This window comes from Callithrix jacchus, chromosome 5 (genome assembly GCF_049354715.1).
Source record: "Callithrix jacchus isolate 240 chromosome 5, calJac240_pri, whole genome shotgun sequence".
NCBI classification, from domain to species: Eukaryota; Metazoa; Chordata; class Mammalia; order Primates; family Cebidae; genus Callithrix; species Callithrix jacchus.
Genome location: NC_133506.1, coordinates 12,676,067 through 12,689,412, shown reverse-complemented (window position 1 = coordinate 12,689,412; position 13,346 = coordinate 12,676,067). Strand labels below are relative to the sequence as shown.

At 43.8% G+C, this 13,346-nt stretch overlaps 1 long non-coding RNA gene across 3 annotated transcripts in view; it reads left to right on the top strand.

Moving 5' to 3' along the window:
* Positions 1-13,346, top strand: part of LOC103792815 (uncharacterized) — a 42,480-nt gene that overhangs the window by 9,630 nt on the left and 19,504 nt on the right. For all 3 annotated transcript variants that reach the window (XR_619701.4, XR_008481195.2, XR_008481196.2), the window contains exons 2-3: positions 5,668-6,214; positions 7,213-7,302. This is a non-coding gene — a long non-coding RNA (uncharacterized LOC103792815). The remainder of the gene's footprint in view (positions 1-5,667; positions 6,215-7,212; positions 7,303-13,346) is intronic.

The window sequence follows — 13,346 nt, the reverse complement described above, 5'->3', positions numbered from 1 at the left end:
AAGCAACTTCCCACTCCCCTCTGGAGCCCCAGGACATTCTCACAGACAGAGCTCAGCAGCAAGGAAAGTATGGCTAGTGGGAGAAGAATGAATCCTGGGGAAGGCAAATTGCTGGGATAGCCAATGGAGTTTCTTAAAAAGTGAGTTGAGAGTCCTATAATGAGAATTTAAAAGAAGTTGATACTCCCTTAACAAGAACCAGATACAAATATCTGCTCCCATCCCTTCCATTCATCCTGTACTAGAAGTTGGCATAATAAGAAAAAGAAAAAAAGTTACAAAAGATGAGGAAGGAAGAATCCATTGTCATTATTTGCAGAAAATATGATTGTCTACACAGAAATCCAGATCGATCTAGTAAAAAGAAATAGAGCCAATAAGAGGGTACAGCAAGATAGTTGGTCACAAGACCCAGAAACAAAAATAAATAGAGAACTTGACAAGTCTACCCCGTAATGCAAGCCAAGGCAAATTTCTGGAGGGACTTATTCCACCAGAGAGCAACATTTATTATAAAGCTGTGGTAATTAAAAGAGTGAGGCATGCAGGAAAGATAGACAGTCAGGCCAATGAAATAGAATATGAAGCCCCAGAGACAGATGCAAATATATATGAGAACTAACAAAATCAAATTGTCTCCAAAATGTGGAAATCAAGGCTTAAGGGCTAATTTAATCTCAGCTATAGAAAAATAAACTGAGAGTTTTACACACTTGGCTTTTTTTTTTTCCAAAACATTTACATCTTCAACCTATCCAGCACATTCTATGGTAGAGATGCTGAAAGGGACATGATCAGGATGGGAAAGGAACTGTGGCCTAACTCCTTTCAGCCCCATGCTGATGCCTGGAGAGAAGCAACAATGTCCAGGGGTCAGGCAGGCCTGGGTCACCATCAGCGAAGTGAGTAGGAGCGGAGCTGGGCGCCATGATGGCCTGGATACTGCCAGGTGCATACCTCGTGAAGGACTTCAGAGAAACTCCTGTCAGGAGGCCGGGAGGCAGGGAGGCCGGAGGCAGGGAGGCCGGGAGGCTGGGAGGCTGGCCCATGAGGAACTCTTCCTAAGCCCAGTCAAATACTGAGTATTACCAACGGAACTCCTCCACTGTGCATAACACACTAGCACTTCACTTCCTAAAGATATTCTGCAACTGTCCTCCCTGTGCCAGAAGCACTGCTTTCATGAAGACTTCCTCATCCATCTTTATCACAGTAATAATCCCTTCCTTCTCTTACCAACACCAAAGAGTGGGCCAAAGCTGCATTGTTCATGGGCTCAGATTCTGTCCCTACACAGCTGTCACCAGCTAATTTGTGTCCATTCCTGCCTGGCCCTGGACTCTTCCATACAAAGCCCCCAAGACCATAGGAGTAACCCTGAACCCCATGCCTTGATGTGACCCACTTCAGTTTCTCTCATGACTCTGAGCCCATTGCTGGTTCTAGCCCCATGCTCAGCTCTGGGCTCCCCAATCCATTGGGACTGAGCCCTGATGGATGCAGAAGGATTCCCCAGAATGAAGATGCAACTGTGCCATCTCCATTGCCCAGAGACTCCTGCCTCCTGTTTCACCAGAGGGCCGTCTCCAGGTTTTAGCACCAGCATAGACCAGCAACGATGACCTGTAATTTAGACTTATGTGACCCAGCTCTACTTTGGGCTTGATTCCTGGGCCTTGCCCCTGTAGCTTCCCAATTTACTCCAGTCTTTCTTCCCCTCCAATCTACATCCTGCTGTCTCAAAAAGCCAGTCCCACCCAAATCAGGATGCTTGGAACCTTTACTCTTTCTCCATGTGCCCATCAGGATCTTAGAAAGAAACAAATTCAACTCAGCTGGTTCAACTGAGAAGCCTTTAATAAAGGTGCTATTTTCAGCAGTATGGTTGGAGCTAATGGGACCAACGAGGGTAATTGGGTCCCAAAGACAAGCAACAGACTGCAGCATTACTGCCCTTAGGACTGGTGGTGGGGGCAAGGGAAGGAAATGGCAGCACAGGAGCCCAATGAGAGCTGGAGCTAGGTTAAGGGACTGTTCCTGGGGGGATGGTGCCAGTCAAAGCAGGAATTGGGGGTGGATCTCTCCTTCCATCTGCCCTTCAGTCTCAGATACCTCCAACTGGTCAAGCCCAAGAAGAATCTAGTTGTCAAGGGAATCTCAAAAGTGCCATTCACAGGGTCAACCTCTGCAGTGCAGAGAAGGGCTTAGGATGCCTTCATGTGTGTGGGTGTGGGTGGAAACTGAACAAACAGCCTACCCCTCTCATGGCAGGCCCTTCATTTCTCCTACGATCATGACAGCTTCTGCCCTATTGAGCCCAGACTCAGGCTCTCCTGGACTCCTGACAGGGGAGCTTCTCTTAAGCATTTCACAAGGTGTCCGCCAGGCACCATGACTTTCATGATGCAAATTGCTAAATTTCTATTCCAACCACTCAGCTGCAAGTGAGACTGTGACTGATATTCTCCCATTCCTGGGAGGGGAAAGTGGAGAAGGGGGATTCCTGGCACTTCTCTGATACCAGGTGTTACTGGGAACTTATGGAAAGAGAACAGAGAAGGCTTGTCTCTCCCAGGAAGCTGTCAGTGAAGACACAGGCAGGTGGGACACAGCACAGGGAAGGAGGACCACAGGAATAAAAAGCCCAAGACAGGACCCCTGTCCAATCGGTTAGGACAGTAAAGTGAATCGCTTGGGAGACAGTCTGTTCTCTCATTCCAGGGGATGCCCAACAAGAAGCAGAATGGCTCAGGCACCCCTGAGAGACTATGTGACAATGCTTATTCCAAACTCACACTTCTCCTTCTGTCCAAACCAGGGACAGCTTCCTGACCCCCACTTGGTCCCATACAGCTATCCCACCCTTAACATGCATTTCTGTACCTGCTTCTCATATTCTTAATTGCTGCTACTTCTTCTCTTTTGTAGGTCTATTTATGTCATTCCAGCACTTCTTATTGTCACATAGTCCCAATTTCACATCCTTTGCCAATTTTGTGACTTAAAAAAATATGGTTGCCATAACAACTCTTGCAAAAATCATGGACCAGCTGCATCATTTAGCAGTTGGCATGTCCCACTTTGGAAAGACTTCCCGATCAGATATCCCGGACTTCTCTTTTATGTTAACCCGAGACCCAGGGACCAGAACCAACATGTTTACCATAGCAGGCACATGGAACTCTCTCAACTGCCCTCTGAGCTGTGATCCACTATTACTCCCATTTTACAGATGAGGAAACTAAGGCTCAGGGAGGTTGAGTAATTTGTCCCAGGTCATACTGCCAGTAGGGATCAGAAGTGGGACATGTGAATACATAAAAGTAGAGAGCGGAGTAGAGACCACCTGGGGTGGGGAGAGGGAAGACATGGGTGAGGCAGGTCAAAGGGCACAAAGCTGCCATTAAATAGGATGAAATAGCCCAGAGAGCTAACTACAGCAAGGTGACCTTGCTGAAAATTTGTTGTATACTGAAAATTTGCTCACCCCAAAACCTAAAATGCAATAAAAAAAAATAAAAAAATAAAAATAATTAATATAAAAAAAAGAAATTTGTGAAAGCACAGAAATATATATATGAAAACAAATGAGCCAGAGGAAATTACTGTTGACATCCTGGCATATTTTCCTCCAGTTTTTCAACAAATTTTATATAATCTTGAGTTACTCTTTTAAAAATTGACATTATAACATGTACATTTTCCTGTTTTTATTTAAAAATTCCCATAAATAAAAAAAGAAAGAAAATTTGCTGAGAGTAGATTTCAGATACTCTTACCCTGTGAAAAGATGTACCTGTTAATTTGCTTAACTATAGTCATATTTTCACTATGCATATGTATGTCAGAACATCATGCTGTACACCTTAAATAAATACAATCTTTGAAAAGTGGGACATGAACTCAGATCTGCCTGAATCTAAAACACATGCTTTTGCGGAATAAATCTAGAGTCTCCCACATAAATTTCTCTTTTTTTTCCCCCATGTAAATTTCTTCAAAGATCTCCAAGTGAAGACACAATCATTGGAGATGATGATGCTGACCTCTAGGAGCCCCTCGTCCTAACATCCACCCCTCCTCCTCCAGCAGAGATCTGCTGTCTTTTCTAAATGACAATTCTGCTCTGGGGTATGGCCCGTTGAAGCTGTTCTCCTTCCTGAGAACCTGGGGTGTTAATTGAAATGTCTTCCTGGAGTTTCCCCACTATCATAATCACATCATAATCTGATCCCAAGACAGGCATTCAGGTATAAGTGGTCAATTGAGAAATAATTAGATAACTAATTAATTAAGGAGAAATCAACAAGAAAGTATGGAAAGCAGGAGGAAGAAGCCAAGAAAGGGGTGCATTTCGGGTGGAGCCCCAGCCTCAGCCTGATCCCATGGTGAGCTCTGGAACATATACAACGTCTCAAACTGTGTCTTGCCTTGGGCGCCGAGCTTCTGCACTCCCACACCCGTCCTGGGCTAGGAAGGGAGAAGGCTCAGGGGAGGGCATGAAACTCCAAGTCTCCTCTGGCTCATTGTTGGGCTCCACTGTCCAAGACAATCTTCCAAAAGGCACAGGTGCCACTGTTAGCAACAAAGCACAAGGGGCAGAGGACGCCACCAGAGGATGATAAGAGGAATCTCAGGGGAGCTGGGTGGCACAACAGCAGTGTCCAAGACCACTGCTACGATCTGCCTGAGTTTCCCAAAGTCCACAGATTGAAACTTAATTGCCAATGATAGTATTAAGACGTGGGCCCTTTAGGAGGTGATTAATCTGGGCAGGAAGATCCCTCATGGATGGGATTAGAACCCTTCTAAAAGAGCTTGAAGGAATGGGTTTGTTTTCTTCTGCTCTTCCACCATGTGGGGGGTTGCAATGTTCAAGGCATCATCTTAGAAGCAGAGACCACCCTTCACCAGACACTTGGACCCATTGTCACCTTAATCTTGGACTTCTCAGCCTACAGAGCTGTGAGAAGTAAATTTTTATTGTTTATAAATTGCCCAGTCTGTGGTATTTTGTTATAGCAGTGAAAACAGACTGACACAGCAACACATACCAACTTCTCTCTTAAAACCAAGAGCCAACACTGTTCTGTGTCAGGGCAACAGATGCTTCAATTCTCCTGGTGTTCTGTCTTTCTAGGCAGTTCTGACAATGTGCTGGTTTCTTTACCAGCCCTGGGTGAGCTTTACCCAAACTTTTTCAGTTAGTGTCTCTTTCTGTCCTGCCAAATGTCTGTGATCCCAGAGTCAGGTACAAAAGCAGCATTTAGGCCGGGCACGGTGGCTCACGCCTATAATCCCAGCACTTGGGAGGCAGAGGCAGGTGGATCACAAGGTCAGGAGTTCAAGACCAGCCTGGCCAAGATGGTGAAACCCTGTCTCTACTAAAAATACAAAAATTAGCCAGGCACAGTGATAGGCACCTGTAATCCCAGTTACTTGGGAGGCTGAGGCAAGAGAATGGCTTGAACCCAGGCAGCAGAGGTTGAAGTGAGCCGAGATCACGCCACTGCACTCCAGCCTTGGCAATAGCGTAAGACTCCATAAAAAAAAAAAAAAGGTAGTATTTGACAGGTAGCACTTCTCTCTCCCCTTGTTGCAGTTCTTTTTCAGGCTTCTCCTCAGATTCTCTGTAGCTCTGCCTCTCCTCCTTGTCTTGTGTTTCAGAATGATATTGAACAAGTGAATAGCCAGGAGCAGCTTCCCAGATGGAGTGACCTGGACCCAGGCACCTGGAGCAGAAGCCAGGCCCCTTGCCGCTGAGCCCTTTCAAGCTCAGCTCAACAACCCCCCATTGTGCCTTTGTTCCTTTTTGCCAGCCTGCTTTATTCCAGGGACAGAAGAAAGAACCTTCGTTTTTCGCCAGGGAGTGAGAAAGGTTGGGGGGAGTCATTCTGGGGAAGTTAAACTGAGATAGAAATGGGGCAACTCCCAACTACTCTCTCCCCCACTGACTGCCACTGTCAGTACAGGAGTTGAACAAAATCAAAAAAGCATGGCAGGTGGCTCTTAACAGACCATGTCCTGCATCATCTCAGGCAGTTTGGCATCTCTCATCCAACCCCTAGCACACACAAGCACACACACAGCGAAAGAGAGAGAGACAGAGGAGAGAGGAGAGAGGAGAGAGGAGAGAGAGAGCGCCCTTGGTGAGTACACAGAAGACACATGGACAAATGCTCCTGTCCCAGTTGCCCTCTGAAGCTAAATCCAGGTAAGATATTTGAATTTGAACAGTCCATAGAATCCTCAACTGTCTCTAAATGAGGAGATCAAGCCCAGAGTCTGCCAGCACCAGGTTCTGTGACCTTGCTGGCAGACTATGGTCTGGAATTCAGGTCTCCTGATTTTCAGTTCACATTGAGCCATCCACATTCTCTGCACCCTACAAGGGCAAGGTGAGGAGAGTCAACAGCAGGCTCCTCTAGCCAGGCCCTGACTGCCATGGTTGGAAGATCTTTTACGGGGAGAGGCCTCCTAAAAACCCAAGAGATGAAACTCATAACCTTTCTCAGGCCAGAGAGAGCCTTTCCCTGGCAGTAGGGCTGTCAGACTTACAAATTAAAATGGCCGGGCCTGGTGGTTCATGCCTGTAATCCCAGCACTTTGGGAGGCCGAGGCAGGCGGATCATGAGGTCAGGAGATCGAGACCATCCTGGCTAACACGGTGAAACCCCGTCTCTACTAAAAATACAAAAAATCAGCTGGGCATGGTGGCATGCACCTGTAGTCCCAGCTACTAAGAAGGCTGAGGCAGGAGAATCCCATGAACCCAGGAGGCGGAGGTTGCAGTGAGCCGAGATCACACCACTGCACTCCAGCCTGGGCAAGAGTGAGATTCTGTCTCCAAAAAAAAAAAAAAAAATTAAAATACATGTCATTCAACTAAATTTGAATTTCAGATAAAAATGAATAACGTTTTGGAACAAGTATGTCCAAATGTTGCCTCTGTCTGGCAATTCTATTCCCAAAGCAGATTTTGAGAAGTAGGGGGAGCAAGCACAACTGCCATAGACCCTTTGTTTATTTCCCTAAGGGTATTCAGAGAACACCAGCCGGATGAGACCCTCCCCTGATTTCCAGTTCAGAGGTTCAGTCTGAAGTCAACAGAGCACTAGGGAGCAACTGGGGAAGTCAGAGATGTAAATTGTTTGAAAATAGAAATTTCAAAACTTCTAACCCATACCACCTCTTTGCCATATGAATTTCTAGGAAAGTGAGAAATAGACTTGCCATGCTGGACAATCTGCCGTTGGGAATGCCACTCTAAGAAAGATGCCAAGCAGATTATCCTGAAAGTAGGTAGGTGCTCAACACTTTTTCTTAAATGAAATAATTGATGCATGAATGAATGGATGGATGGATGAGCAAGCCAGGGCTAGAGCAGGGTGTCAGGATGCCCAACCTCCAAGAGACAGCACTCACATCCTAAACGGACATCTCCTCTTCTCTCCCAGCCCAGGCCTGAACCATCCTTCAGAGCTCAGTAGAATCCTCTCCTCCTCCAAGAGCCAGGCAAGCTCCTGGTTTTCACCTTCAACACAGGATATTTTTCATCACCTGATGGAAACTGTGGGCCTCACAGTTTACAGAGGGGTAAAACGAGACAGCAGGAGTCGGCACAGTGGAGTGCACTGTAGTGTGGGATGCATGAGAGACTGCGGGACACAGTGTCCTTCTGGGGATCCCATGTGACTCTAGCCACATCTCAGTCTCTCCACGCTGCCCTGTGGTGCTCTGGGGTCTTGTGCCCACTGCTTTATTTCTCCATCAAAGGATTTTCCTGCTGTCTCCCATGCACAGATAAACAATCTTCACCATAAAGCTAATGACACACATTTTCTTTTCCATGACTTCCCAGAAATTCCCTCTTATTTTCCTGGCTACTCATCCTTAAGAATTGACTTCCAGGAAGTTCCTGCTAACTTCTATGCTATCCCCAGGCTGGGCAAGATGAACCTCTTCCAGCAGCAATGCATATAGATCTGCCTGTTTAATTTAATGCTACATAATATTCTGTTGCACGGATCAACCACAATTTATTTGATTCATCGCTTATTGACTCAAATGCCTTGTTAAATTCCTACCAAGAATGGAATGCTAGGGTAACAAAATTTAATGAGACACAGTATCTATAAACAATGAATTCAGCGTGATGGGTAAGCTGACATTTAACAACTTGATATAGTTTGAATATTTGTCCCCTCCAGACCTCATGTTGAAATTTGATCCCCAATGTTGAAGGTGAGACCTAATGGAAGGTGTTTGGGTCAGGAGGGCAGATCCCTCGTGAATAGATTAATGCCCTTCCTGGGGGCAAGTATGGGTGTGTTCTCCTATGAGTTCCTGAGGGACCTTGTTGTTAAAAAAAGCCTGGCTGCTGGGCACGGTGGCTCACACCTGTAATCCCAGCACTTTGGGAGGCCGACAAGGAGGGCAGATCAAGAGGTCAAGAGATCAAGACCAGCCTGGCCAATATGGTGAAACCCCATCTCTACTAAAAATACAAAAGTTAGCTGAGCGTGTTGGCATGCACCTATAGTCCCAGCTACTTGGGAGGCTGAGGCAGGAGAATCACTTGAACCCGGAAGGTGGATGTTGCAGTGAGCCGAGATTGCACCGTTGAGCTCCAGCCTGGATGACAGGGCGAGACTCCCTCTCAAAAAAGCCTGGAATCTCCCTTACTCTCTCTTACTTCCTCTCTCACCATGAGATCTCTGCATATATCCAGCTCCCCTTCACCTTCCACCAGGAGGGGAAGCAGCCTTGGCTTTAATCAGATGCCCAAAATTCCAGCCAGCAGAATCATGAGCCAAATACGCCTTTCTCAGCATTACTTACCCAGCCTCAGGTATTCCTTTAAAGCAACACAAACTAAAACAACAACTAACCATGATTAAACATAATCAGAGCTATGAGGGCATTATTAGCCAAATGTAACAAAAAATCAAAAGCAAATAAAAACATTTGGATCTGAGAAGGTCCTTAGCTCTTTCTTAAGAAAAACATTTTAAATGCCATATATAAATGATTTAGAGTGTAAAAGTTTAGACTCTTGCTGCTTAAAGTATATTCTGCAGACCAGCAGCATCAGCATCACCTGGGAGCTTGTTAGAGATGCAGATTCTCCCCTGAGACTGCAGAATCAGGCTCTTCATTTTAACGAGATCCCCAGGTGATTCATGTGCACATTACAATGTGAGATGTACTAAGGTAAAGGATTTGTTGGTTTTTCCTATCTTGACCTCGTTCCCGTTCCTTTACGAACACTAATTAAGCTAACTAATTTGATGGCAAATCTTATGAAGAATAATTTTTTGAAAATTGTCCAAGTGCTGTACATAAAATAAAAAACCGTGAGTACAATACTGGATCTCACAGATAGCTCGTGGGATCCTTTTCTATCCCAAGCCTCTATCCACAGATGTATTATTCCAGTTCTTCAAGTTTCTAAGTCCTTGTTCTAGAAATTCCCGACTTTCCTCCTAATGATTCCTTGCTCATTTTAATTCATCACTCACATTCCTAACGTTGGGAACTGTGGAAGGTGGAAGATATCTTATCAGGAGTGCCAGCTTAGCTTATAGGTCTTCCTTAATTCTGAATTGTAGGTAGTACAATTCTGGAGCCTAGCTCAAAGAGATATTCTAAAACAAATTATCTGGACAAAAAAAAAAAAAAAAGAGAGACAAGAAAATGTAGATGTCTGGTCCTTCAAAGACATTCTACATTAGGATGCTTCCTAAAATGCTCAACATCACTACTTATCAGGGGACAGTCAATTAAAACTACAGAGATACGTCTGCACACCCTCCAGAATGGCTAAAATAAAAGACTGATGAGATCAAGTACTGGTGAGGCTGGAGAGTAACGAGAACTCTCATACATGGAAGCATAAAGTGGTACAACCTCTTTGGAAGACTGGCAAACTCTGCTAAAATTAAACATGAATTGGCCGGGCATGGTGGTTTACACCTGTAATCCCAGCACTTTGGGAGGCTGAGGAGGGCAGATCACGAGGTCAGGAGTTCAAGACCAGCCTGGCCAACACAGTGACACCCTGTATCTACTAAAAAAATACAAAAAATTAGCTGGGCACGGTGGCTCGTGCCTGTAGTCCCAGCTACTCAAGAGGCTGAGGCAGGAGAATTCCTTGAACCCAGTAGGTGGAGGTTGTAGTGAGCCAAGATTGCACCACTGCACTCCAGCTTGGGCAACAGAGTGAGACTTCATCTCAAAAAAAAAAAAAAAAATTAAACATGAATCTACCATGTGATTTTTTTCAGAATGTCATATAATTGGTATCAGCCTTTTCAAATTGGCTTCTAATAATATTCATTTAAGTTTCCTCCATGTCTTTTCACTAATTTATAGTTCCTCTTTTTTTAAACCAATGAATAATATTTAATTGTCTGGATGTACCACAGTTTATCCATTAACGTACTGAAGGACATCTTGGTTGCTTCCAAATTTTGGCAATTATGAATAAAGCTGCTATAATCAACCACAGGCATAATTAAGTGTGGACATAAGTTTTTACCTTCTTTGGGTAGATAACAAGGAGTGTGATTGCTGGATCCTATGGTAAGAGTATGTTTCATTTTGTAATAAGCTCCCAAACTGTCATCCAAAGTGCCTATGCCATTTTGCATTCCCACTAGCAATGAACGAGAGTTCCTGTTGCCCCACAACCTTGCCCCATTTGATGACAGTGTTCTGGATATTGGGCATTCTTATAGGTGTGCAGTAGTACTTTCATTACGTTTATAATAATTTTACATTATTTTTAATGTAAATAATCTTTTTATTTTCCTAATATTAAATGTGTTCTCCCTAAGGGGAAGAGAAAGTTGGCCTCTGTTCCCAGCCCTCCCCATAAGAATAAAACGTAAGGAAGAGCACCATCAGCCTGAGAAGACTGTGGGAAAGGGATAGGGAGCATCTCCTCCTTCCACAACAGGTGTTTCCACCTTTTGGCCTCTTTCCCCTTCTTCCTCTCCCCTGTGAGCCCCCTCTTTAACCGCCTCTCACAGCCTAATGTGTATAATACTCAGTATGCACCAGACTCAACAGACCTTGCATGTACTTATTATATTATTTCCCCAGAACATTCAAAACATTTGAAAACAACTTTAAATAGAGAATATATTTTAGGTGAGGTTGAGAAAGGGGGTGGCTACATAAAGAAACAGTGAAAACAGTTACCAGGGGGAGAGAGTAGTGGGTGGACAATTTAGCAACATGATTCCATTTCAGAGTTCTCTGCTGTTTGTGGGTGATATTATGTCACTGAAACTGTCATAGTTAATCCACAAGGAAGTGGGCGGTGTTAACACAGCCTTTAATGTGCTGCCAAGGATGTTTCATTAACTTGTGAATCCTGCAAGCATAGAGAGTATACTGGTGGGCCAGTGGGGCTGCTTCTCCAGGTCCCCGAATGCAGCTGGAGAGATATATACTCCATATAACGAGGGGGTGAGGACGGAAGGAATGTGAGTGGGCCTATAAAAGGGCAGCATGAGGGATTCTTGTGGTGCTGAAATGTTCTATATCTTGACTGTATCGGTGTCAATATCCTGATTATGATATCGTACTACAATTTTTCAAAATTATTATAGGGAGAAACTAGCTAAAGGATATATTGAATCTACCATTTCTTGCAAATTCATGTGAAGCTACAATTATTTCAATATAAATGCATATATCTGGAGTGGATATATATATATTCCTACACTGTGCATATATACAGTTAGAACCACATCAGATAGTGTTACGATTTTTGATTCAAATGTAAAGTATAATTTTTAAAACTCAGGTGGAGAATGAAAGTCTATTGGAACCATCTACATTTTTGCTTACCTTGTTCTTTTCCTCCCCCCGATAGTCCGTGATTTCTGCTTTTATCGTTTTGCTTCTGTTTAGATAACTGATTTAGCATTCTTTTAGGGTAGGCCCAGCCAATTGATTGTCTTTTTAAATTCAGCTCAGGTCGTCCTTGGTCTTGGCATGATGAGTGATTTTTCTATTAAAATCTGAGCATTTTGAAATTCTGGGTCTTATTTAAAACTCCTGTTTTAGCTGACTTCTTCTGATGCTGCTCCAGCAGGGAAGGGGAGAAGAGCACCACCTCATTACTTTCACCTGTGGGTAGAAGTCCAGATTCCCCACTTGATCTCCACTGACACCTGATAAGGGGAGGACAGCCTTATTACTGCCAGGTGGAGGAGACATCCAGGCTTTCTAAGTAGTTTCCATTGACACTGTGGTGTGAAGAGATCACCTCATTATTTCCCAGTGGAGAGGAAAGTCTGGGCTCCCTAATTAATCTGTTCTGACACCATCTTGTTTAGGAAGTATGTCAGTCATTTTATAGCCTGGCAAGGCTGAAAGTCTAGGCCCTCCATTCAATATTTGTTGGCAGGGCTGGGAGTGGGGCCATCATTTTTCGTGATGTTTGGCTAGAGTAGAACAGTTATTGCCTAAAATACGTCTATATTTCTAAGCGTTCCTGGTCCTTCGGCTGGAGAGAGCAGACTTCACTTGGGGTTTTTTCCGTCTCTATTAACGTTTCCAGGCTGCTAGTTTCTTTACCTTCTAGTCTGAGATGTATGAAGCAAAAACCAAACAAACAAAACCAGGACAGAAAACACACCTCCCATCATATTTTGGGAAAAGTACATCTACATCTTCCTATAAGCAGAAATCCTTCTGCTTTTCTTTTTAAATATTTGATTGACAAATAACAATTGCATATATTCAAGGTGTACAGTATGATGATTTGATGTATGCATACATTGATGTATTAACAATCAAATTAACATATCCATCACCACCTATAGTTACCGTGTGTGTGTTTGTGTGTGTGTGGTGGAGGCACACAAAAACTACTCTTGTATCATATTTCAAGAAAACAATACAATTATAGTCACCATGCTGTACATTAGATCTCTAGAATTTATTCATCGTATAATTTCAAGTTTATACCCCTTGATCGAAATCTTCCCATTTTTCACACCTCCCAGCCCCTGGAAACCACAGTCCTACTCTTTGCTTACATAAGTTTGACTTTAAGATTTCACATGTAAGTGAGATCGTACAATATTTGTCTTTCTACATTTGGCTTATTCCATTTAGCAAAATATTCTCCAGGCTTTTTCATGTTGCTGCAAATGGTAGGATTTTCTTCTTTTTTATAGATGCAGACTATCCCATTATAGACATAGATATTCTTTACACCAACAAATTGAATAACCTAGAAGAAATTGATACATTCCGGAAAACATACAACCTACAAAGACAAAATCATGCAGAAATAGAAACTCTAAACAGACCAATTACTAATAAGA